The sequence below is a fragment of the Eschrichtius robustus genome, chromosome 20 (assembly GCF_028021215.1).
Source record: "Eschrichtius robustus isolate mEscRob2 chromosome 20, mEscRob2.pri, whole genome shotgun sequence".
Lineage (NCBI taxonomy): Eukaryota > Metazoa > Chordata > Mammalia > Artiodactyla > Eschrichtiidae > Eschrichtius > Eschrichtius robustus.
The window spans coordinates 13573732-13601271 of NC_090843.1; the positions used below are offsets into that span (position 1 = coordinate 13573732).

At 44.8% G+C, this 27540-nt stretch overlaps 1 long non-coding RNA gene across 2 annotated transcripts; it reads left to right on the plus strand.

Annotated features, from left to right (window-relative positions):
- Positions 1 to 2008: 2008 nt before the first annotated feature.
- Positions 2009 to 27102, plus strand: LOC137754656 (uncharacterized). 2 transcript variants are annotated; one of them, XR_011071912.1, is made up of 4 exons: positions 2009 to 2183; positions 18930 to 19034; positions 20637 to 23733; positions 24648 to 27102. It is a non-coding gene; the product is annotated as an uncharacterized lncRNA (long non-coding RNA). The 2 variants fall into 2 exon arrangements; XR_011071911.1 differs by having other exon boundaries at positions 20637 to 27102.
- The last annotated feature ends 438 nt before the right edge of the window (positions 27103 to 27540 follow it).

Consider the following 27540-nt stretch of genomic DNA (forward strand, 5'->3'; position numbering starts at 1 on the left):
CAGGTTCCAAGTTGTGTTGGGCTCTATTGCCAGGGAAGTGAGGTCGCTTCCTAGGGTCCCTTTACCCAGGCTTCTTCCTTACACAAAGCTCCCCAAGGGCACCTCTGGGCTGCTGACTGCTCACCCCCCACCCCATGCCATGTCCATGCACAGTGACACCAACACAGCCCACTCCACAGCCCTGGGGAGGCCAGGGTGCAGCCAGGACCCCAGCTGAGGACACAGCTGGTTTCAGACCTGGCTCCTCCTCCTCCCCAGTGATGTGACCCTGGACAAGCCATGTGCCTCTCAGGAACTCCCCAATCTCCCATCTGCACAGTGGAGGTCATTCTAGCAGCTACTTCCTAGGGAGTCCATCACGTGTATAGACCTATAAACATCTACAGTCCCTGGAAAACCTCCTGGGCTGGTATCACATGTAGCTCATGCAGAGACTTAGCAAAGGATTACATAAAGGGCTGGCGTAGCACAGAATACAACTGAAACAGGCCTGGGTCTGCTCTGGGATCTAGGGAAAGTCACTCCCCTTCCTGCCTGTTTCCCATCCCTCCTCCACCATGGGAGGGTTGAAATTAAATAAAATTCAGACATCGTCCCCTTTGGCATACAACCTTCCAGGTTCTCCTGGTATGGTTTTTTTTTTAATTTATTTATTTATTTATTTATTTATTTATTTATTTATTTATTTATTTATTTTTGGCTGTGTTGGGTCTTCGTTGCTGTGTGCCAGCTTTCTCTAGTTGTGGCGAGCAGAGGTTACTCTTCATTGCGGTGCGCGGGCTTCTCATCGTGGTGGCTTCTTGTTGCAGAGCGCAGGCTCTAGGCGTGTGGGCTTCAGTAGTTGCAGCATGCGGGCTCAGTAGTTGTGGCTCATGGGCTCTAGAGTGTAGGTTCAGTAGTTGTGGCGCACGGGCTTAGTTGCTCCGCGGCATGTGGGATCTTCCCGGACCAGGAATCAAACCTGCGTCCCCTGCATTGGCAGGAGGATTCTTAACCACTGCGTCACCAGGGAAGCCCTCCTGTTATGTTTAGATTCAGGACACAGTGTCTCATCTCGGCCTCTGTGGTGCCTCCTGGTCAAACGTCCTTGTGTAGTCCCCACCCCTCCAGGGTGCATGGACATTGTGACTGGGTTCTAACATGAAGACTGATTTATGAAAAGTCTGTGACTTCTACTCGATCCCTCTCCCTTGTGTTCATTCTCTTTCTCTGTCTGTCAGTGCCTCTCTCTCTCTGTTTCTCTGTCTCTCTCTTTCTTGTATGTATGTATGTATATATTGTTAGGGCCCAGAGCAGGTCACTTCTAAATATGTCTTAATGACATATTAATTCTTTTGAATTAATGTTACTTAGAAAAGACCCATGCAAGAGAGACACTTTCCATATTCTCTGTCTCCTGGAAAGCAGGAAATAAATCTCTCCTAGGAAAGGTGCACCACCTGGGGGCTGAGGGCTGAGGGCTGCAGGCATGCTGCCTCCTGCAAATCAGTTCATTCTGGGAATCATCTGTTGTGATTCCTGAGGTGTGAGTTAGCTTTGTGATGACAGTAGTCCTTATTTTTCTTTGTGGATTGCCTTTTTGTGTTGTGTGTTAAAACTCAAAGCTCATGATCTACATGACCAAACCCAAGCTTCTATTGATTTTCTTCTATGTTTTCTTCTATAATTTTGAATAGTTTTGCATTTTAAGTTTGTCTATAAATAATTTTGAATGAATTTGGTGTAAGTTGTGAAGTTTGCGTCATTTCATGCCATATGGTGTCCAATTAATTGTTCCTTAACTATTTTTAGAAAAGTTTTGGGACACTGTCTCCATTTCAGTTTGAATTTCCGCAGTTTAGTGGGTTCAGCAGTTCTGCCAGCAGGGAGCGCTGTCTCCAGTGAACTGTGAGTCAGGTGCAGCCTGCACGTCCCGCACTGACCACAGAGTGGGCTGAGCCCGCCTCTCTCTGACCCACTGCGCACGCGCGTTCCACCGGTCTTGGCTCTGCGCGCCGCTGACGGGAGTTCTGTCTCAGGCGCCGCCAGAGCTTGTGCTGGAATGCACGGGTCAGCGTCTCTGCTGACAGGAGCTGAGTCTCCTTTAGACTCGCCGGGGCTTGGGCTTCAGGACAACACGGGGCTGTGTCCATGCTGACAGGAGCTGGGTTTCCTGACGACCCAGGAGACGCCAGGAGGAAAAGGTGAGGAGAAGTGAGGAGAAGCTTCCTGTGTGTGTGTGACTGACTGCTGAGGGAGGGTTGTCCGTCTTCATGCCACCCAGGAAGGGCTTGATGTGGAAAACTGCGTTTTTAGTCAGTTTTGTGTGCAGTGTAACCGGCATGAGCTATGTGGTGTCCATTTTTCCCAGCACTGCTTATTGCGGGGACTGTCCTTCCCCTTGGTGTGTCCTTGGCCCCTTTGTCGCAAAGTAACTGACCCCATCTGTGTGGGGTTAATTCTGGGTTCTGTTCTGTTCCTCTAGTCCCTGCGCCTGTTTTTGTGCCAGTTCCACACTCTTTTGGCCACTGTAGCTTAACAATATAGTGTGAAGTCAGGGAGCAAGATGCCTGCAGCCTGTTCTCCTTTCTCAGGGTCGCTTTGGCTATTTGGGGTCCTTTATGGTTCCACACAAATGTTAGGATGATTTGTTTTATTTCTGTGAAAAATACCATTGGAAATTTGGTAGGGATGGCATTCGCTGTGTACGTTGCTTTGGGCAGAATGGAAATTTTAACAATATTAATTCTTCCATTCCCTGAGAAGGGGATATCTTTCCATTTATTTGTGTTTTTTTCAATTTCTTCATCGATGTCTTAAAAGTTTTCAGTGTGTAGGTCTTTCAAGTCCTTGGTTAAATTTATTCCTAGGTATTTGTTCTTTTTGATGCAATTGTAATAGGGTTGTTTTCTTTCTCTTTCTGATGGTTCATTACTAGTGTATAGAAATGCAATTGATTTGTGTTATTGATTTTGTAACTTTACTGAATTCATGTATTAGTTCTAATAGTTTTTTTGGTGTGATGATGTAGAAAATTGGAACTCGAAAATCCCACTGTTTCTATCGCATCCAGATCATCCACAACACCAAAGACATAGTGGCTCCTAATCTAATCTTCCCACAGTGCCTGTAAATTCCATGTGGACTTTGGGTGAACTGCATCTGGGTAAGGCTTGGCCTCTATATGGAAGTTTGATGTTTTCTCTGCTTTTCTGGCGTGGTAATGACAGGGCGTTTTGAAAAGTAACTTACTTCCCAGTAATTTCGAACGTACAAACAACTTTACATACATAAAAACAAGTCACATCTTGATCAAGTATATTCCTAAATATTAACGTTGACATTATTTAAAATGGAATTGTTTTCATAAATTCTTTTTCAGATTATTTATTGCTAGTGTACACATATAAGATAGATTTTCGTGAATTGATATTTTGTCCTATAATTTTGCTGAATTAGTTGATAGCTCAAATAATTTTTTGTTGATATAGGAAGTTTTATATACAAGATGTGATCTGTGTTCTGTGAATAGACGCAGCTTTAATTTTTCCATTCACACATGGATGCCTTTTATTTCTTACCTCAAGACTCTGGTTAGAACTTCCAGTACACTACTGAGTAACAGCAGTGAAGGCCAGCTTCCTGGCCTTGTTCCTGATTTCAGGAGTAAATCTTTCAGGCTTTAACACTGAGTATGATGTTTTCTGTGGCTTTGTGTACTACTCTTTTCCATATTGAACAAATTTCCTTTTATTACCACTTTAAAAAAAATTTTTATTGGAGTATAGTTGATTTTCAATGTTGTGTTACTTTCTGCTGTACAGCAAAGTGAATCAGTTATACATATACATATATTCACTCTTTATTAGGTTCTTTTCACATGTAGGTCATTACTGAGTATTGAGTAGAGTTCCCTGTGCTCTACAGTAGGTCCTTATTAGTTATCTGTTTTATATATAGTAGTGTGTATATGTCAATCCCAATCTCCTAATTTATCCTTCCCCCTCTTTCCCCCTGGTAACCATAAGATTGTTTTCTATATACCAATACATCTGTGACTATTTCTGTTTTGTAAATAAGTTCATCTGTACAATTTTTTTTGGATTCCACATATAAGCGATATCCTACAATATTTGTCCTTGTCTGTCTGACTTACTTCACTCAGTATGACAATCTCTAGGTCCATCCATGTTGCTGCAAATGGCATTATTTCGTTCTCTTTTACAGGTGGGTAATATTCCATTGTTTATATGTACACATCTTCTTTATCCATTCCTCTGTCAATGGACATTTAGGTTGTTACTCCTACTTTTGAGTGTTTGTATCATGAAATAGCACTGGATTTTGATTATAGCTTTTTCTGCAATAACTGATATTATCATGTGTTTTTACTTCACACCTTTATTGTGGTTTAATACATTGCTTAGTTTTAATATGTTGAACAAGCTGAAATTTCTGGTGTAGAGACGCTTATGGCATCATCCGTTTAATACTCTTTTGGTTTCATGTTGCTCTTATTTTGTGGAGGATTCTTACATTCCTATTTATAAGGTATACTGATGTAGTTTTCTTTTTTATGATATATTTGTATGATTTGATTAGATATGGCTTGGTGTTAGTGGTTTGGAGGGTTAGTGTTAGGGCTGAGACTTGGGGGGCTGGGGCTGGGTTATGGTTTATGGTTATGACATATGTATGGTTAATGAATACATTTTATGGTTTATGGTTTTGGTCACGGTTGTAGTTTTCTTTATTGGTTAAGGTTTATGGTTTTGGTCTCATTGTGTTAGGGTATGGGTTAGGATTAGGATACAGGTAGGATACGGGTATGAGTATGGGTTAGGTTTAGGGTATGGGCTAGGGTTAAGGTTAGGTCAGGGTTTAGGGTCAGGGTCCGAGTTTAGGATTAGGATCAAGGTTGAGCTAGGCCATTGTTTTTCTGCTCCTCCAGCCCTGGGCTCTGATAGAAGATGAATGTAATGTCTGCTCTGGTCACTCAACTGATTCAGATTGAACTCAACCTCAGTCAAGGGTACTTAGGGTCTCAGAGGTCATGCAGGGTTTCCCTCTACCCTCCCACCTGGGAAGGGATGCTGGCCCCACTCTGAGCAGCCACAGTCCAGCGCAGCCCTGACATGCAAGGTACTCTGTAGACATGTGTGGATTTATACAGGACTGGGTGCATCAAGCTGCCGGCCCATCGGTGCTACCTTGTTGAGGGCTGGTGGGGCCCTCCTGGGACTGGATGGACCCTCTGTTCCATCTGCATGGGTGTAAAAACAGTCAAGTCTCAGAACAGCCCTTGGCCTCTGAGCATCCAGGCAGGCATCCATGGTCCTCCCGCTCAGGTCAGCCTTTGCCCCTCAAGCCCCTGTGGCCAATTGCTGAGCCGATCGTGCTGCTGGGTAATTGAACAGCTACCTGGGTATCCTAGACAGTTCCTTGGGATGTTTCAGTTCCCAATATCCATGTGGTTGAAACAAATGCCTCCTCCCTCATTGCCTCTTAGCCTGCCAAGAGAGGTAATAACTCTCTAAACATTGAGTGTGGCCCTGGTCCTGACAACCATACACAGACTGTGGCCCTGCAATCCTTCAACCTTCTGGTTGTAACAAAGATTGACATTCATATCCACTGAGAATCAAAGGTATTGAAGCACCACCTAGAGGGGTGGGATAGGGAGGGTTGGGAGGGTTGGAAGGAGACGCAAGAGGGAGGAGATATGGGGATATATGTATATGTATAGCTGATTCACTTTGTTATATAAAGCAGAAACTAACACACCATTGTAAAGCAATTATACTCCAATAAAGGTGTTAAAAAAAAAAAAAGGTATTGCAGCATCTGGGACTCCTAACAGACAGTTTCACATTGAGGCCATATTGTTGGGGAGATATGTGCATCCCTGCCCATACTCTGTGGTCTCTGGAAAGCCACCAACTGTGTTATCGTGGTATAGAATAATCCTTGAGACTCCCACTGTTTCATTGAGTAATAATTTCTCTACTTTTTGTAGAGAGAAGAGACTGGAAAATGAGCAAATTTGTTCTTCATGGGTGGGTGGTTAATGTGAACATGGGGCATGATGCCTGGGCTCCCACCTCCCAGGGACAGGAATGAGATCTCTGTGCCTTCCAGGGACACACAGGCTATTCTTGACCAATCTCTGAGATGTGTGGACCCGATGCCCAAGGCAGGAGCCCTGAGTTTCCCACCAACAACAAAGTTGCTTGTTCAGCAAGTGGAAGAGCTTCTTGCCATCCTGGGAGGACAGCAAGAGCACTGGAAGGGTGGCCACAGCCCCTGACCCTAAGTGAACCGTTTCCTTCCTTGGGCTTCAGATTCTGTGCTGTGCAGTGGGCTGTCAGTGCTGTGGATCTGCTGCTTCCCCCAGCCCAGCATCTGTTCTCAGCATCTCAGCTTTTGGGAATTACATTCCACCTGCTTCCAGTCCACACTTTTGCGGAGGGTTGATCCCATGTTCCGCTCACCTCAGAAATGGGCATGTGATCCGTGTCTAGCCAGTCCCGTGTTCCATCCTCTTGTGGGTTCAAGGATGAGAATGGGACCCAAGCTGAGCAAAGGTTTTTAAAGCTGTGACTTTTCATGGAACCTAAAGAAGGAGAGACCCTTCCCAGTAGAATGGACATGAGTGGGTGTCAGCCTGGAGTTGCTGGAGGCCCCTGATGCAGAGATAGAGACTGTACCTGTGGATGGGGCCACCACAAAGTCACTTAGTAGGACAAAGGGACCAGGTCACACTAGGAGAGTGTGAGCCCCTGTCCCACCAGGCCCAAAACCACTGCTATAACTGCCTCTTGCAAGTACTATTTTATTTCTATCATTAAGAAATTTATTAATTTATTTTTACATCAGTAAGTGTGTCCAGTCCCTTGGAATCAAAAAAGTCCTAGCTTACACATCAGAATCAATAATCCCTGAGACTCCCTCTCGCAGGGTGTTCTCATTCAGGGGGTCATGGTGGGTGGAGGTGAAGACACTGGGTGGGGTCAGATCGTAGGGGAGCCGCTGGACATCTCTGTTCCTGTTCCTTCCCTGTCCAGGAGAGGGAAACCCCAGCATAATGAGAGGAGAACCAGCAGGGGAAACAGGTCCCTGGGTGGCTAATTGGTATGTTTGTATTTTCCTAATTTTAGAATCATTTTGTTAATGTGTTTTTATTACAAAATCACCCATTTCCTCTACATTTCCAGTTTGATAAAATAGGTTTTTTCTTATTTGACTTTTAATTTTCCCTCCATTTTAGCTTCCTACAGAACTGTCACAATTAATGAACACATATTAATACCTTTTTATTAACTGAAGTCCATATTTTATTCTGGTTCCCTTTGTTCTACCTTTTTCTGTTCCAGATCCCATCCAGGGCACCACATGACATATAGTCATCATGTCTGTTTAGGTTCTTCTGGGTTTTGACAGTTCCTCAGACTATCCTTGTTTCTATGACCTCGACAGGGTTGAGGAAGACTAGTCAGGTATTTTGTAGACTGTTCCGCATGGGGATTTACTTGGTGTTTTTCTCATGATTAAACTGGGTTTATGGGTTTTGAGGAAGTTAGGTCAGAGAGATCAAGTGCAGTCTCATCATTTTATGTCAAGGGAGCAGGCCCTCAAGGCAACTTATCGCCTTTCATGTTAACTTTGGTCACACGGCTGAGGTCGTGTTTGTCAGTTTTCCCTGTGAAGTTATTTTTCCCGTGTCCATACTGTATGTCTTATTTAGGAAGAACCCACACTTCAGAAGAGGGTTGGGTTACCTCCTTGATGGATGGCTTTGTATCTACATCAGTTATTTGGAATTCTTCTGCATAGGACATTTCTATTCAACCCAATTCATAAAAATGTTTGTAATCATTTATCTTACTAGTGTGGGCACCTGAATAGTTATTTTATACTTGTGGTTATAATTCAGCAGTACAGCATTTGGGTGCTTAATTCATTCTTGCTTTGGATATTGAGAGCTTTTTTCATTGTCTCGTGGAATTATGTCAAATGAAAACATCTTGTGGGGTTTTTTTTCTTGGTACTTCTTTACTTTCTGATAATTCAAGATTATCCTGGCTCATATATTTACTCTCTCAGTCCTAGTAGCAGCCATTTCTTCAAAGAGCCCTGATTCCTTTTATTAGAGGATGGTATTAAAAAACTTACCTTTGGGGACTTCCCTGGTGGTCCAGTGGGTAAGACTCTGCACTCCCAATGCAGGGGGCCCGGGTTCGATCCCTGGTCGGGGAACTAGATCCCACATGCATGCCACAACTAAGAAGTCCTCAACCCTACATGCCGCAACTAAGACCCGGCACAGCCAAAATAAATAAATAAATATTTAACAACAACAAAAAAAGATCTCCCATTAAAAAAAAAAACAACTTACATTTGGAAGCTAAATGTACCCAGCTGACAATGCACTGAAATATGTATTCCAACTTATGCATATACACCTAATTATAAACTTTTTTTTTTAAATTTATTTTTGGTTGTGTTGGGTCTTCGTTGCTGCACGTGGGCTTTCTCTAGTTGCGGCAAGCAGGGGCTATTCTTCATTGCGGTGCACAGGCTTGTCATTGCAGAGGCTTCTCTTGTTGCAGAGCACGAGCTCTAGAGCGCACGGGCTTCAGTAGTTGTGGCACATGGACTCAGTAGTTGTGGCTCATGGGCTCTAGAGCGCAGACTCAGTAGTTGTGGCACACGGGCTTAGTTGCTCCACAGCATGTGGGATCTTCCTGGACCAGGGCTCGAACCTGTGTCCCCTGCATTGGCAGGCAGATTCTTAACCACTGCACCACCAGGGAAGTCCTATAAACATTTCTATGTGGAACTGTTTGTATCCATGTTAAGCTAAAGATGAGTTTACATAAATGCCACCAACCTGATCCATTATTACATGGATATTGTAACCTTCTCCCTTTGCTTATCTGTAACTTCCTACTCCAATGGTGAGAAACCTGGCTTTCACCATCTGTCATTTTTTGAATTCATCGCTTGCTCCATTCCAGATTACAAATACAGTGGTTTCAGCATTCTTAGCTCCTACCCCCAGGGAAAGAACTTTATAAAATAGAGTCCAGGGACTTCCCTAGTAGTGCAGTGGTTAAGAATCTGCCTGCCAATGCAGGAGACACGTGTTCGATCCCTGGTCGGGGAAGATCCCACATGCCGCGGAGCAACTAAGCCTGTGTGCCGCAACTACTGAGCCTGCTCTCTACAGCCTGCAAGCCACAACTACTGAGCCCGCATGCTGCAACTACGGAAGCCCGCACACCTAGAGCCCATGCTCTGCAACAAGAGAAGCCACTGCAATGAGAAGCCCGTGCACTGCAACGAAGAGTAGCCCTCGCTTGCCGCAACTAGAGAAAGCCTGCGCACAGCAACGAAGACCCGACACAGCCAAAAATAAATAAAATTGTTTAAAAAAGAAAAAAAAACATAAAATAGAGTCCACTGTTTAGGTAGAGTCCACTGTTGCCTTTAGTCTACAGATTCCATTTATTTCCAAAGTTACCGAGGTCAGCACTTATTGTCCCACCACCAACAGTGAGGTTATTTTTTAATGCATTTCTAAATCAGTTTTTGTTAAATTCTGTAATGCATCCTGTGGCACTCCCATATCCTAAATAACTAAAATTAAATATATTATGATTTATTTGTTGGGCTGTAAAAATTTATGGGTTTAGACAAATGCATAGTGGCAGGTATTCATCACTAAAGTATCATATGGAATATTTCAATCTCCCACCCATAACCCATTTACCATCTCTCTGTGTTTTACTTGTTGCAGAATGTCATAAATGGGGTCATACAGTATGTAGCACTTCAGAATGGATTTTTTCACTTAGTATATGTGTAAGACTCATGTTTTTTGCATGGGTTGATGGTTCATTCCTTTATATTTCTGAATGCTATTCCACTGCACGTATATGGGAGGGAAAATAATTTTCCCTCTACCTTTCTTTGTTCTTCATTGAGATCCCCCATGTAGTAATGAAAATGAAAGGCAGATGAACTGGAGAAAAACATTCAGAAGTTTAATAACGTGTGTACCTCCTATATGCAAGAGAGAGATTCAGGAAAACTGAGTAATGCCCTGAAATGGCCCAAGCCATCACCTTAAATACCATCTTCATCTAAAGACAAAAAAAGGAAGGAAGGGTATGGTTGTGCAGATTTAAGTCTTAGCTTCTCCACTGATAAGAGTTTCTTGAGATTTATTCATCCTTCCATTCTTGGTATGGAGAGAGAGAACCTTTCAAATGGAGACTTCCCTTATAAATGTCAACTTCCTTCACAGAAGGGCAATCTTGACTTGATTTTCAGAGATTCTTATGTGTCTTCTTTTTTTAAAAAAAGAAAAAAAAAAAAGAAATCAGCTCAAAGTAATCCTTATGCCAACAGGCATATTTTGGGGTGGCATATTCTGCTCCCCTTGAAATGAATGTACCCCAATTTGCTTATGCATTCTTCTACTGGAGGACATCCTGGTTTCTTTAAGTTTATAGCCATTATGAATAGAGTCGCTGTGCTTAATTACATCCTTGTTTGCATTTGGACATAGTTCTTTTTTTTTTTTTTTAAACATCTTTATTGAAGTATAATTGCCTTACAATGATGTGTTAGCTTCTGCTTTATAACAAAGTGAATCAGTTATACATATACAATATGTTCCCATTTCTCTTCCCTCTTGCATCTCCCTCCCTCCCACCCTCCCCATCCCACCCCTCTACGTGGTCACAAAGCACCGAGCTGATCTCCCTGTGCTATGCGGCTGCTTCCCACTAGTTATCTATTTTACATTTGGTAGTGTATATATGTCCATGACACTCTCTTACCCTGTCACATCTCACCCCACCCCCTCCCCATATCCTCAAGTCCATTCTCTAGTAGGTCTGTGTCTTTATTCCCGTCTTGCCACTAGGTTCTTCATGGCCTTTTTTTTTTTCCTTAGATTCCGTATATATGTGTTAGCATACTGTATTTGTTTTTCTCTTTCTGACTTACTTCACTCTGTATGACAGACTCTAACTCCATCCACCTCATTACAAATACCTCCATTTCATTCCATTTTATGGCTGAGTAATATTGCATTGTATATATGTGCCACATCTTCTTTATCCATTCATCTGTCGATGGACATTTAGGTTGCTTCCATGTCCTGGCTATTGTAAATAGAGCTGCAATGAACATTTTGGTACATGACTCTTTTTGACCTATGGTTTTCTCAGGGTATATGCCCAGTAGTGGGATTGCTGGGTCATATGGTAGTTCTATTTGTAGTTTTTTAAGGAACCTCCATACTGTTCTCCATAGTAGCTGTATCAATTTACATTCCCACCAACAGTGCAAGAGTGTTCCCTTTCCTCCACACCCTCTCCAGCATTTATTGTTTCTAGATTTTTTGATGATGGCCATTCTGACCGGTGTGAGATGATATCTCATTGTAGTTTTGATTTGCATTTCTCTAATGATTAATGATGTTGAGCATTCTTTCATGTGTCTGTAGGCCATCTGTATATCTTCTTTGGAGAAATGTCTATTTAGGTCTTCTGCCCATTTTTGGATTGGGTTGTTCGTTTTTTTGTTATTGAGCTGCATGAGCTGCTTGTAAATCTTGGAGATTAATCCTTTGTCAGTTGCTTCATTTGCAAATATTTTCTCCCATTCTGATGGTTGTCTTTTGGTCTTGTTTATGGTTTCCTTTGCTGTGCAAAAGCTTTTAAGTTTCATTAGGTCCCATTTGTTTATTTGTGTTCTTATTTCCATTTCTCTGGGAGCTGGGTCAAAAAGAATCTTGCTGTGATGTATGTCATAGAGTGTTCTGCCTATGTTTTCCTCTAAGAGTTTGATAGTGTCTGCCCTTACACTTAGGTCTTTAATCCATTTTGAGTTTATTTTTGTGCATGGTGTCAGGGAGTGTTCTAATTTCATACTTTTACATGTACCTGTCCAATTTTCCCAGCACCACTTATTGAAGAGGCTGTCTTTTCTCCACTGTATATGCTTGCCTCCTTTATCAAAGATAAGGTGACCATATGTGCATGGGTTTATCTCTGGGCTTTCTATCCTGTTCCATTGATCTATGTTTCTGTTTTTGTGCCAGTACCAAACTGTCTTGATTACTGAAGCTTTGTAATAAGTCTGAAGTCAGGGAGCCTGATTCCCCCAGCTCCATTTTTCGTTCTCAAGATTGCTTTGGCTATTCGGGGTCTTTTGTGTTTCCATACAAATTGTGAAATTTTTTGTTCTAGTTCTGTGAAAAATGCCAGTGGTAGTTTGATAGGGATTGCATTGAATCTGTAGATTGCTTTGGGTAGTAGAGTCATTTTCACAATGTTGATTCTTCCAATCCAGGAACATGGTATATCTCTCCATCTATTTGTATCATCTTTAATTTCTTTCATCAGTGTCTTATAATTTTCTGCATACAGGTCTTTTGTCTCCTTAGGTAGGTTTATTCCTAGATATTTTATTCTTTTTGTTGCAATGGTAAATGGGAGTGTTTTCTTAATTTCACTTTCAGATTTTTCGTCATTAGTGTATAGAAATGCAAGAGATTTCTGTGCATTAATTTTGTATCCTGCTACTTTACCAAATTCATTGATTAGCTCTAGGAGTTTTCTGGTAGCATCTTTAGGATTCTCTATGTATAGTATCATGTCATCTGCAAATAGTGACAGCTTTACTTCTTCTTTTCCGATTTGGATTCCTTTTATTTCTTTGTCTACTCTGATTGCTGTGGCTAACACTTCCAAAACTATGTTGAATAATAGTGGTGAGAGTGGGCAACCTTGTCTTGTTCCTGATCTTAGTGGAAATGTTTTCAGTTTTTCACCATTGAGGACAATGTTGGCTGTGGGTTTGTCATATATGGCCTTTATTATGTTGAGGAAAGTTCCCTCTATGCCTGCTTTCTGCAGGGCTTTTATCATAAATGGGTGTTGAATTTTGTCGAAAGCTTTCTCTGCATCTATTGAGATGATCATATGGTTTTTCTCCTTCAATTTGTTAATATGGTGTATCACATTGATTGATTTGCGTATATTGAAGAATCCTTGCATTCCTGGGATAAACCCCACTTGATCATGGTGTATGATCCTTTTAATGTGCTGTTGGATTCTGTTTGCTAGTATTTTGTTGAGGATTTTTGCATCTATGTTCATCAGTGATATTGGCCTGTAGTTTTCTTTCTTTGTGACATCTTTGTCTGGTTTTGGTATCAGGGTGATGGTGGCCTCGTAGAATGAGTTTGGGAGTGTTCCTCCCTCTGCAATATTTTGGAAGAGTTTGAGAAGGATAGGTGTTAGCTCTTCTCTAAATGTTTGATAGAATTCACCTGTGAAGCCATCTGGTCCTGGGCTTTTGTTTGTTGGAAGGTTTTTAATCACAGTTTCAATTTCAGTGCTTGTGATTGGTCTGTTCATATTTTCTATTTCTTCCTGGTTCAGTCTCGGCAGTTTGTGCATTTCTAAGAATCTGTCCATTTCTTCCAGGTTGTCCATTTTATTGGCATAGAGTTGCTTGTAGTAATCTCTCATTATCTTTTGTATTTCTGCAGTGTCAGTGGTTACTTCTCCTTTTTCATTTCTAATTCTATTGATTTGAGTCTTCTCCCTTTTTCTCTTGATGAGTCTGGCTAATGGTTTATCAATTTTGTTTATCTTCTCAAAGAACCAGCTTTTAGTTTCATTGATTTTTGCTATTGTTTCCTTCATTTCTTTTTCATTTATTTCTGACCTGATCTTTATAATTTCTTTCCTTCTGCTAGCTTTGGGGTTTTTTTGTTCTTCTTTCTCTAATTGCTTTAGGTGCAAGGTTAGGTTGTTTATTCGAGATGTTTCCTGTTTCTTGAGGTAGGCTTGTATTGCTATAAACTTCCCTCTTAGCACTGCTTTTGCTGCGTCCCATAGGTTTTGGGTCGTCGTATCTCCATTGTCATTTGTTTCTAGGTATTTTTTGATTTCCCCTTTGATTTCTTCAGTGATCACTTCGTTATTAAGTAGTGTATTGTGTAGCCTCCATGTGTTTGTATTTTTTACAGATCTTTTCCTGTAATTGATATCTAGTCTCATAGCGTTGTGGTCGGAAAAGATACTTGATACGATTTCAATTTTCTTAAATTTACCAAGGCTTGATTTGTGACCCAAGATATGATCTATCCTGGAGAATGTTCCATGAGCACTTGAGAAAAATGTGTATTCTGTTGTTTTTGGGTGGAATGTCCTATAAATATCAATTAAGTCCATCTTGTTTAATGTATCATTTAAAGCTTGTGTTTCCTTATTTATTTTCATTTTGGATGATCTGTCCATTGGTGAAAGTGGGGTGTTAAAGTCCCCTACTATGATTGTGTTGCTGTCGATTTCCCCTTTTATGGCTGTTAGTATTTGCCTTATGTATTGAGGTGCTCCTATGTTGGGTGCATAAATATTTACAATTGTTATACCTTCCTCTTGGATCGATCCCTTGATCATTATATAGTGTCCTTCTTTGTCTCTTGTAATAGTCTTTATTTTAAAGTCTATTTTGTCTGATATGAGAATTGCTACTCCAGCTTTCTTTTGATTTCCATTTGCATGGAATATCTTTTTCCATCCCCTCACTTTCAGTCTGTATGTGTCTCTAGGTCTGAAGTGGGTCTCTTGTAGACAGCATATATATGGGTCTTGTTTTTGTATCCATTCAGCCAGCCTGTGTCTTTTGGTGGGAGCATTTAATCCATTTACATTCAAGGTAATTATCGATATGTATGTTCCTATTCCCATTTTCTTAAATGTTTTGGGTTTGTTATTGTAGGTGTTTTCCTTCTCTTGTGTTTCTTGCCTAGAGAAGTTCCTTTAGCATTTGTTGTAAAGCTGGTTTGGTGGTGCTGAACTCTCTCAGCTTTTGCTTGTCTGTAAAGGTTTTAATTTCTCCATCACATCTGAATGAGATCCTTGCTGGGTAGAGTAATCTTGGTTGTAGGTTTTTCTCCTTCATCACTTTAAGTATATCCTGCCACTCCCTTCTGGCTTGCAGAGTTTCTGCTGAAAGATCAGATGTTAACCTTATGGGGATTCCCTTGTGTGTTATTTGTTGTTTTTCCCTTGCTGCCTTTAATATGTTTTCCTTATATTTAATTTTTGACAGTTTGATTAATATGTGTCTTGGCGTGTTTCTCCTTGGGTTTATTTTGTATGGGACTCTCTGTGCTTCCAGGACTTGATTAACTATTTCCTTTCCCATATTAGGGAAGTTTTCAACTATAATCTCTTCAAATATTTTCTCAGTCCCTTTCTTTTCCTCTTCTTCTTCTGGGACCCCTATAATTCGAATGTTGGTGCGTTTAATGTTGTCCCAGAGGTCTCTGAGACTGTCCTCAGTTCTTTTCATTCTTTTTTCTTTATCCTGCTCTGCAGTAGTTATTTCCACCATTTTATCTTCCAGGTCACTTATCCTTTCTTCTGCCTCAGTTATTCTGCTATTGATCCCATCTAGAGTATTTTTAATTTCATTTATTGTGTTTTTCATCATTGCTTGGTTCCTCTTTAGTTCTTCTACGTCCTTGTTAAATGTTTCTTGCATTTTGTCTATTCTATTTCCAAGATTTTGGATCATCCTTACTATCATTATTCTGAATTCTTTTTCAGGTAGACTACCTATTTCCTCTTCATTTGTTAAGTCTGGTGTGTTTTGACCCTGCTCCTTCATCTGCTGTGTGTTTTTCTGTCGTCTCATTTTGCTTATGTTACTGTGTTTGGGGTCTCCTTTTCACAGGTTGCAGGTTCGTAGTTCCCGTTGTTTTTGGTATCTGTCCCCAGTGGCTAAGGTTGGTTCAGTGGGTTGTGTAGGCTTCCTGGTGGAGGGAACTAGTGCCTGAGTTCTGGTGGATGAGGCTGGATCTTGTCTTTCTGGTGGGCACGTCCACGTCTGGTGGTGTATTTTGGGGTGTCTGTGGCCTTATTATGATTTTAGGCAGCCTCTCTGCTAATGGATGGGGCTGTGTTCCTGTCTTGCTGGTTGTTTGGCATAGGGTGTTCAGCACTGTAGCTTGCTGGTCATTGAGTGATGCTGGGTCTTGATGTTGAGATGGAGATCTCTGAGAGATTTTTGCCGTTTGGTATTACGTGGAGCTGGGAGGTCTCTTGTGGACCAGTGTCCTGAAGTTGGCTCTCCCACCTCAGAGGTACGGCCCTGATGCCTGGCTGGAGCACCAAGAGCCTTTCGTCCACACGGCTCAGAGTAAAAGGGAGAAAAAATAGAAAGAAAGAAAGAAAGAGGCTATAATATAGTGAAGTAAAATAAAGCTATTATAAAGCAAAGCTATACAGACAAAATCTCACCCAGAAGCATATACATATACACTCACAAAAAAAAAGGAAAAGGGGAAAAATTAATATATCCTGCTCCCAAAGTCCACCTCCTGAATTTGGGATGATTCGTTGTCTATTCAGGTATTCAACAGATGCAGGCACATCAAGTTGTTTGTGGAGTTTTAATCCGCTGCTTCTGAGGCTGCTGGGAGAGATTTCCCCTTCTCTTCTCTGTTCGCACAGCTCCTGGGGATCAGCTTTGGATTTGGACCCGCCTCTGCGTGTAGGTCGCCTGAGGGCGTCTGTTCCCCGCCCAGACAGGACGGGGTTAAAGGAGCAGCTGCTTCGGGGGCTCTGGCTCACCCAGGCCGTGGGGAGGGAGGGGTACAGAGGAGGCGGGGCGAGCCTGCGGCGTCAGAGGCCGGTGTGACGTTGCACCAGCCTGAGGTGCGCAGTGCGTTCTCCCGGGGAAGCTGTCCCTGGATCATGGGACCCTGGCAGTGGCGGGCTGCACAGGCTTCCGGGAGGGGCGGTGTGGAGAGTGACCTTTGCTCGCACACAGGCTTTTTGGAGGCAGCAGCAGCAGCCCCAGCGTCTCACGCCCGTCTCTGGGGTCCGCGCTGATAGCCGCGGCTCGCGCCAGTCTCTAGAGCTCGTTTAGGCGGCGCTCTGAATCCCCTCTCCTTGCGCTCCGCGAAACAAAGAGGCAAGAAAAAGTCTCTTGCCTCTTCGGCAGCTGCAGACTTTTTCCCGGTCTCCCTCCCAGCCAGCTGTGGTGCGCTAACCCCTTCAGGCTGTGTTCACGCCGCCAACCGCAGTCCTCTCCCTGTGATCCGACCGAAGCCCGAGCCTCAGCTCCCAGCCCCGCCCGCCCCGGCGGGTGAGCAGACAAGCCTCTCGGGCTGCTGAGTGCTGCTCGGCGCCGAGCCTCTGTGGGGGAATCTCTCCGTTTTTTCCTCTGCGCCCCTGTTGCTGTGGGGTCCGCACTGATAGCCGCGGCTCGCGCCCATCTCTGAAGTTCGTTTAGGCGGCACTCTGAATCCCCTCTCCTCGCGCACCAGGAAACAGGGAAGAAAAAGTCTCTTGCCTCTTCGGCAGCTGCAGACTTTTTCCCGGACTCCCTCCCGGCTAGCTGTGGTACACTAACCCCTTCAGGCTGTGTTCACGCCGCCAACCCCAGTCCTCTCCCTGCTATCCGACCGAAGCCCGAGCCTCAGCTCCCAGCCCCGCCCGCCCCGGCGGCTGAGCAGACAAGCCTCTCAGGCTGGTGAGTGCTGGTCAGCGCCGAGCCTCCGTGCGGGAATCTCTCCGCTTTGCCCTCCGCACCCCTGTGGCTGCGCTCTCCTCCGTGGCTCCGAAGCTTCCCCCCTCTGCCACCCGCAGTCTCTGCCCGCGAAGGGGCTTCCTAGTGCGTGGAAATCTTTCCTCCTTCACAGCTCCCTCCCACTGGTGCAGGTGCCGTCCCTATTCTTTTGTCTCTGTTATTTCTTTTTTCTTTTGCCCTACCCAAGTACGGGGGGAGTTTCTTGCCTTTTGGGAGGTCTGACGTTTTCTGCCAGCGTTCAGTGGGTGTTCTGTAGGAGCAGTTCCACGTGTAGATGTATTTCTACTGTATCTGTGGGAAAGAAGGTGATCTCCACGTCTTACTCTTCCGCCATCTTCTCTCCTCTCTGGACATAGTTCTTAAAAGCAGTTGTCTAAATACTGGAGGCACGATGTTGGATCCTCAGGTGAGCCTTATTTAGCTTTGGAAAAAACTTCCAAAATGTCTTTTAAAGTAGCTGGATATGCATTTCACCAGCAGTGAAGGAGAGCTCTTGTTTTTCCTCACCCTCCATCAATCAGTAGTGGGTTTTTTTTTCCTTTTTCTTTTTTTTTTTTTTGAGTTTATTAGTTCTAATAGGTGTACAGTGCTATCTCATTGTTGTTTTAATTTGCAATTCCCTAATGGTATATGATGTTATTTACTATCTGTATATCTTCTTTGGCCAGGTGTCTGTTCCAATCTTTACCCATTTTTAATGGAGTTTGTTCTAGAGTTCTTGGTGTAATTTGAGTACATATCTTTTATCAGTTATGTATTTTGCAAATATTTTTCTTTCAGTTTGTAGCTTGTCATTTGGTTTTCTGAATAAGATATTTCATAGAGTTTAAAGTTTAAAATTTTTTAAATCCATGTTCAAAATTTTATTTCTTAGGCTTTTGAGACTTTGTGTTAAAATTCATCACCAAACCCAAGGTTATGTAGATTTCCTTCTATGTTTTCACCTATAATTTTTATAGTTTTACATTTTAAATTTGTCTATGGACAATTTTGAGTGAAAGTTGTAAAGTTTGTGTCTACACTCTTTTGATTGCATATGGTTTCCAATTTATTATTCTATAACTAACTATTTTTGGAGAAGTCATGGGATATTTGGCTCCATCTCAGTTTGAATTTCCAAATTTAGTGGTTCTGCAGGTTCGCCAGTTGTGAGCATAGGCTCCAGGGAACTGAGAGGTTGCGGCCTGCACTTCCCAGCTGGCCAGCAGGCGGCACCAAGCCCACCTCTCTGATCCTTGAGGTGCATGTGTGTTCCACTGGTGAACTTGGCTCATGAAGGAACTTGACTACTTGTGCCACTGACAGAAGCTCGGTCTCTTCAGGATCTGCCATGGTTTCAGCTTTGGGACAACACTTGGCTGAGTCCATGCAGACAGAAGCCCAGTGTCTTCAGGAACCACCAGGAGGCACCACCATGGGAGTAAAAGGTGAGGAAAAATGGGAGGAGAAGCTTCCTGTGTGCGCCTTACTGCTGGGGGGGTGGGGTCCATTTTCAGAGGACCCAGCAGAGGAAGGACTTGATGTGGAAAACTGTGGATTTTAGTTAGTTTTGTATGTGGTGTTGACAGTGTCCAGTTTTCTTGGCACCATTTATTGAGGGGACTGTCTTTTCCCTGTTTTATGTTCTTAACTCCTTTGTTGTGAATTTACAGACATACAAATGGGTTTCTTTCTGTGCTCTCTAGTCTGTTCCTCTGGCCCATGTGTTTGTTTTTGTGCCAATACCATACTGTTTTGGTTACTGTAGCTTCGTAATGTAGTGTGAAGTCAGGGAGGGAGATGATTCCAGCTGTGCTCATCTTTCTCAGGATGGCTTAGGCTATTCAGAGTTCTTTGTTGTTCCATACAAGTGGTAGCATTGTTTGTTCTGTTTCCATGAAAAATACCATTTGAATATTGGAGGGATTGCATTGAACATGTACACTGCTTCTGTTGCTGAATTAAGTTGTATGGACCCCTCCTTGGAGGTCCATACGACTTGATTCTGTAGCAAATTTTAGTGAGCCAGTCAGGAGGGTGGCCTTGGATCTGCCATTCTATCCAGTAACTCAGCCAGGACTTGCTTGCTGACCTAGGATTGACAAAGCTGGCTAAATAACTGGGTAGTTTGCCCCAATCCTTGACCTCTGGGCCAGTGAGGGCTACTGAACCCAGTCTGAGATCAAAAAGCAGCCAAGGGTTAGGTAGAGTGCTCCCTAGGTAAAGATCGGTTCCCCACCCTTGCGTATCTATAGCAAGGATGCTTGCTACACATTGGGGTAGTGTCCAGGGGATGGCTGGCGCAGGGGGCCCTGACCCTACTTCAGCCAATAAAGCCAAGGTTGGTTGTAAGGGTTGGCTGGTTGAAGGAAAGAATCCTGGCCTGGCTAGAGCCAGACCTCTGTCTAGAGGACTGGACTGGGCAACTGGTTGTCTAAATATAGCCGATCCTCTAGTAGTGGGTGAGATTGGACAATAGGCTGTCTAGTTGGACTGGTTCCCAGCAAGGGGACTGGACTGGATGAGAAGCCCTCCAGAGGCCACCACATGGTAAGAACATTGCTTTGTTTTCTGTGTGTATCGTAAGTCCTAGTCTCTGTTCTTGATACAATTGAAGCTTCAGTCTCTGTTCTGTGTGGTCTTATCTGTCCTAATGCTCTTGGAAACCCTTGCTGCAACTATGGGCACGGATCGAGCACATAAAAGCCACTAGGGCACTCACCACTGGAACACTCCTGTGAAAGGATAAGTCAGTCACAGGCCAGGGTAGATGAGCACTAGGCACGCTGCTGATTGGGGACAAATGTCCGCGTAAGTAGGCACACTGTAAAACGCTCAAGCCGCCCAGTCCCTGCTGCGTTCCCTCTGTCCTTTAGGATATAGTCAAGAATCCAAGAGCACATCTTTTGTGTTGGTCTGTCTTACCCCAGTTTGCCATCCCAGGGCAGGGTACCTGTCTGTCAGGTAGGTCTCTCCCCACTACTGTCCATCACAGATCTCTTGGGATCCCTCCTCAGACGTGAACCCTTTAAAAATCTTATTTTTGTCAGGTTTCAGGAAAATCACTTTGCCTGGCTGGGGAAAGAAGACGACCCCCAAAATCGTCCGAAGTCCTTGGGTCCTTGTAGCTGGTTGTACAGAGAACTGGACACATGCCAAATGGGATTTGGCCTCCCTGCTCGATCACCTGTAACCAAGCAGGGACAAGCCCTCTTTGAACAGTCTCCTTGAATGCTGGAGAGGCCCTCTGGGTAATTTATTTGGCTAGAGAACCCTTATTTCCCACTCCACCTTCACCCTATCTCCAGGGACTGCTTGCTGAAAGCACCCACCTACATCAGGTATCTCCTACAGCCCCACAGTGGATCTGGGAATGTCTAATTGCTGACTTAAGAGGGGATCTGGGACTTCCCTGGTGGCGCAGTGGTTAAGAATCTGCCTGCCAGTGCAGGGGACACGGGTTCGAGCCCTGGTCTGGGAAGATCCCACATGCTGCGGAGCAACTATGCCCGAGCACCACAACTACTGAGCCTGCGCTCTAGAGCCCACACACCACAACTGCTGAAGCCTGTGCGCCTAGAGCCCGTGCTCCACAACAAGAGAAGCCACTGCGTCGAGAAGCTCGTGCACTGTAACAAAGCCCCAACTCGCCACAACTAGAGAAAGCCCGTGGGCAGCAACGAAGACCCAACGCAGCCAAAAAAAAAAAAAAAAGAGAGAGAGAGAGGGGACCTCATAACTAAGGCCCTCTTAGACAGCATCTCCCCTCCCATCCCCCACAAAGATTGGTTCACGTTTCAGTTAGAGCACCTAGATCACTTGGTGTGGGCTAGGGCTTGTGGGATCTGCATCGCCACCAACCCTAGGAGGAGGCCACTGGGAAGTTGGAAACAGACTAGAAATAAGGACTCCCCAGTAGGGGTAACCAAGCCTCTATCCCAGCGAAATCGCCACTAGGGTGCATCCTCCATAACTAGAAATTACTGCCCACCAACAAACAGCTTGTTTTCTTTTGCAACATCACATGGCCCCAGTATTAACTGGTGGATGGAGAAAGTTGGCCAACTAATGGCTCTCTAAATTATAATACCATTTTTCAATTGGACTTCTATTGCCAGCATTTGAAAAATATGGGATGAAATCCCCTATGTCCAATTTTTCATGGTGCTTTGCGAAAACAAGGGCCTCCGTGAGAAATGCGAGGTTATCTCTCATCTCTCTCTCTCCTGGTATTGAATCTCAGCCTGAAGATTCTCTTGACTTCCTCTCTCTGCCAAGGGTAGCTTCTTCCCCTTCTGACAGTTCACCCGAGACTCCTGAGTCATCTACCGCTACCTGACCTGGTTCCTGACACCTTCTACTCCCTCCAGTTCACAACCACCCTACCTGGTGCCCTTGCCACCTCCCCGACTCGCCCAGCTCCATCTCTCGGCATGCCTCCCTTGGGGACTAGTCCAGTGCACACCCATAGCAGCATTCAGTACCAGCCCTCTGGAAGCAATAGGCTGTTCCCCCTTTCGGAGGTCCCTAATGGAGAGGGCAGACTGACCACTGTGCACGTACCCTTATCTTCCTCAGATCTGTGTAACTGGAAGGATCGATCCAAGGGCTTGAAGGAAGATACCAAGGGGGTCCTTAATTTAGTCTGGGAAATATTCCACACTCCTTTCCCCACTTGGGTGGATGTCCAAACCCTCCTGAACATCGTATTCTCTGTGGAAGAAAAGACACAGATTATAACTAATGCAAGTGAGGAAGCTGATAAGACCTATCAAAATAATGCACGACACTCTATACCAGCCTTGAATCCAGGCCATTTCCTACATGGACCCTGGGTGGGACCATTAAGAGGAAAATGGTCAGCAGCACCTCACACATTTCAGGGATTTGATTCTTAAGGGCATTCAGTTGGCTGGGAAGAAACCCATAAATTGGAGTAGGGTTCAGGGAGTCATCCAGGGACTGAAGGAAAACCCCTTGGCTTTCCTGGAATGCCTAAGGGAGTTCCTTTGTGGGTACACGAAGGTGAGCCTGGAGTCAATGGGAGGGCAGGCCATTCTTAAGTCCCATTTCACTTCGCAGAGCGCCCCAGACATTAGGAGAAAATTACAGAAGTTGGAGATAGGGCGCACTACGCCTTCTTCCCGGGGTGGAGTCAGCATTTCGGGTGTTCAACAACCAGGATCTGGAGACAGATGCCAAGGAAGATAGACCAGCGGAACCAACTGCCAGTATTCTGGCTTCAGCAGTTCAGGGTCAGTCAACCTCCCAGTGATGATGGGGCCTCCCCCAAAGGGACCCTGTGACATCAGTGAGTCACCCCAGGTTTTGAAGACCACACCCACAGTGGAGAGAAGGGCTCAAAGCCAGTCTGTGTGCATACTGCAGGGAGGAGGGCCACGGGGAGGGGGATGCCCCAAACGTCTCAGAAGGAAGCTAAAGGGACCACCGTGTCCTGGCCCATCCTTGCTGGTCGCACACATGAAAGAAGAGGACTGAAGGGGCCTAGGGGCTCCTTGGAGAAGCCTTGGCTGACCCTGACTGTGGGGGTAAAACACACTTTCTAGTTCACTTTCTAGTCGACACAGGGGCCATCTACTCAGTCTTGAACACCCGACAAGGCAGAATGACCAAGAATAAATGTAAGATAATGGGAGTGGAAGGGAAGCCACAGGAACATAATTTTATAGAGCCCCTTGAGTGCAATTTGAAAGGGAGAATGTTATCTCACTCTTATATGTACCAGAATGCCCAATTCCCCTAATAGGAAAAGACTTACTATACAAATTGGGAGCTACAATTTATCTCTGAGACAAAAACCTTACCACTGAAAAGCCCAGAATACCCAAGGTGGATGATTAACAGTCATGGGCAGCTGTTCCTCCCATCAGCCACTGCACTGCAGGCCATCCTGGAAGCTCACCAGAGCACCCATTATGGGCAGGAGGCCCTATATCAGTGGCTCATCAGGGACTTCCCTGGTGGTCCACTGGCTAAGACTCTGTGCTCCCAATGCAGGGGGCCTGGGTTCGATCCCTGTCAGGGAACTAGATCCCACATGCTGCAATTAGGAGTTCGCATGCCACAACTAAAGATCCTGCACATTGCAATGAAGATCCCACGTGCCGCAACTAAGAGCACAGCCAAGTAAGTATTTTTTTTAAAAATGGCTCATCAAATCCATGACTGCCCCCAATTTCCGTAGTCTCCTTAAACAGGTGGTTGAAGCTTGCCCTATCTGCCTCCAGAACAAGCCCAACACAAACCCCCAACCAAGGTCAAGGGAGTGACCCCCACCCAGTATATAGGCACATATCCAGGCAAGACTGGCAACCTGATTTTACAGTAATGCCCTGGACATAAGGAAATTTTAGATAACTTGCTGGTTTTGACTGACACCTTCTCTGGCCGGATGGAGGCATTCCCCACCTGAACCGAGATTGCCTGGGAGGTCTCTAAGGCCCTGTTCAAGGAAATAATTCCTCGGTTTGGGCTCCCTAAGTCCATCCAGAATGACAGTGGGCCTGCCTTTGCTTCCCAGATTACTAAGGGAGTCGCTAGAGCTCTAGGAATTAAATGGGGTTTACACTCCACTTGGAGATGACAATCCTCAAGAAAAGCAGAATAAATCAAACCCTCAAAAGAAACTTAGCCAAACCATGTCAAGACAAACCATGTCAAGACAGTCATCAACCCTGGATCCCCCTTCTCCCCATAGCACTTTTGAGACTGCGAATAGCCCCTAAAGGAAAGCGCAGGTTAAGTCCATATGAGCCCATGTACAGGAGGGCCATTCCTGAAGGACCCGGCTCCAAGACCAATCTTAGGGATATGGACCAGCAGAAATATACCTTACAGACAGGGGAAATAATCAAAGCTTTACATGCCTACCTGAATCCGGAACTGCCTTCCCCTTCGGACAGCGTCTTACATCCTTTCTCCCCTGAAAATTGGTTTATTTGAAAACCTGGAAGGCTGGAAATCCACAAGACCAGTTAGACCCCAAGTGGACAGGACCTTATCTAGTAATCTGGACTACTTATTCTGCTTTACAATTACAGGGCATAACTCCATGGGCCCACCATACCAGAGTGAAAACAGCACCTACACCTAAGGAAGAAGTTAGAGCCGTCCACTCAAAGCACCTGTGAACCTGTCACAGACCTTAAGTTTCTTTTCAAAAGGACTAACTTACCAATAGATAAGTAATGTGGTGGGCAGGCTTAGCAGTTGGCCTTGTCATTGCTATTGCCTTACTTCGCTTCTGCTGTTCTGCCAAACTCCCTCCCTCTGGCAGACATCTCCTCTGTCCATGCTGGATATCGGGGATATTACCGTTGGAAGCAGGATGAGTAGCCATTATTGTCTATTTTTTCTTCTCTGCTCTCTTACAACTGTCCACATGGAATGGGAATTCAGTGCAATAGTAAATTTCTCACGGATTATAGCCCGTGGACAAAGTCTATCCCAGTGCTGGTCTGTCACACCCATCCACAAAGTGATGCCTATGGATTAAAGGTATTACATTTTACCCCTAAGAATGACAACCTCACTCTCACCTTGGCTAACGAGTCTGCTAAACCTTCCCCACTTGAAGTTCATATCCCATCCCTAATGCAGCTTCCCTGCTTGGACCTCACCCCTTGCATTAACATCTCTAACAAATACAAAGCCCTCACTCTAAAGTGCCATCACTGTAACCAGTCTCTGTCTCACTGCCACTGCCCCTGTCAGCAGCCCTTACCAAAGGGAGGGACTTGCAATAACACCCGGGGGCTGCTCTGGACTCTGTTCACTGCTTCTTCCATTACCCCACAATTTAAGTGCCCCGGGACTGACTCCTATGGAAATCTCACCCATTGGTGCCCTCTGCACTGACTCAATGAATACACACAGGGACCAGATGGGAGATGTACTTATTGGGGAGGAAAGACACCGGTTGTCTGGGGTTTAGTAAGTGGCCCTCCTGAGGTCTGGGGAAAAGCCACTAGTCCAGAATCCCCCAGTGACCCCTGCTATGCAGGTGGGCTTCTCTCCCCACACTGCAAGGGCACCCCCTCTTGGGCTAGCCATTTACAGAGGTGGTTCAGTTCCTCAGAGGTGCACCAGGCACGCACGCCCCCTGGGTATCTGTTCCTTTGTGGCCCGAGAGTAAACCAACTGCCGCATCAGAACAACCCCAACGCCTTCCCTTTTCCAGGGTGGGCTCTAGCCTACCCTTGCTTAGATAATGCTGAATTTGTGCATAATGCATGCTAGGCCAGCTAAGTTCGAGGAACCTAGGTATAACCTTTCATAATATCACCCAGCCCCAAGATACAAGGGCAATAGAACTCATTCTGGCAGGAGTAGGGATTGCTCTTGGACTGGCCGCCTCCTGAGGAGGTTTTGCATACCATGAAATCACGCTATAAAATCTCACATGGGCCCTTGAGGACTTGTCTAAAAATACAGGGGATGCCTTACAAGGACTCCGTACTTCTCTGGACTCACTAGCAAATGTTCTCGACAATAGGCAAGCCCTTGACGACCTCCTCGCTGAGCAAGGGGGAGTCTGTGCAGTTATGAATGAAACCTGCTGCATGTATGTCAATAACTCTGGTCAGATTGAGGTCAACATAAAAGAGATATATGAGCAAGCTCAATGGTAACATAGATATAACACACAAAGTCCAGATCCAAGCTCCATCTGGAATATGGTCAAACAGAGCCTCCCCAGCTTAACCTGGTTTCCTCCATTTCCTGGCCCACTACGCTATTATCCTCTGCTCATCTTCGGGCCTTGCCTGCTTAACTGCCTTGTCAACTTCGTTAGCAAATGGCTTGAAGCCATCAAACTTCAGATGATACAAACACAAGGGTACAAGCAACTGGGACTACAGCCTGGTGACATATTTTAGGCAACACAGGGAACAGTTCTGCTCCTCTAATCCAGGGGAAAACTATGCCCATGTTCAGCAGGAAGCAGCTTCAGAAGGCAGAGCATTGCCCTTCAGCACCCCTCAAGAATGAGGAGCAGTAACAGAAAAGGGGGGATTTTGTTGCCAGAGGTGTGCCAGTTCTTTGCTCAAAACCCACCAACCCCCGCTTGAACAGGAATTAACGTGTATCTTTAAGTCACAGGGTCGGGAGACTAAAGAAGGAAGCTATAGGAAGAGATAAACACCAGATAGAACCAGCTGGAACAAAGGTGGCAACGAATCTGACCTCCAACAGACCCTCAGTCTCATTCTGCTGAGTTTACTACATTGGCTACCAGATGACACACCTACTGGTGGCCCTGACTGGAAGATATGACCAAGAAAGGATAAAAAGGGTGTGGCTCCCCATTTCCAGGAAAGTCCTGCCCCTTCCCTAGACTAATGCACGTGCCTCCCCATCATTAGCCTCACTCCTCCTGCATTTGTCTTTACTCTTTAAGATCAAATCCCTCTTACCACATGGGCAAGATGATCTGTGAACTACGTTCCCATTTCTCCATTCTTTGGCCCCAGAATAAAACTTGAGCTGCGTCAATCTCAGCTTCGGTTTCGTTCTTTGGCTATACAAGCCCGAACTAGCATCTATTCTATACTTTCTTTTAATTCTTGTCCTTATACCAATAACAAGCATTATTGAAAACAGTCTCCTAAAAAGAAGACTCTTTGGGGAGTTCCCCAGTGGCCTAGTGGTTAGGAGTTCCGGCTTTCACTGCCGTGGCCCTGGGTTCAATCCCTGGTCAGGGAGCTGAGATCCCGCAAGCCACATGGTGCAGCCAAAAGAAAAAAAAGAAAAAAAAAAGACTCTTTGCAGTCTATTTATTACCCTGGTTTTGTAAATCAGAGAAGGAGAGGGAATTCCGTGGCAGTCCAGTGGTTAGGACTCAATGTTTTCACTGCCGGGGCCCAGGTTCAATCCCTGGTTGGGGAACTAAGATCCTGCAAGTCGTGCAGTGCGGGAAAGAAGGAAAGAAAG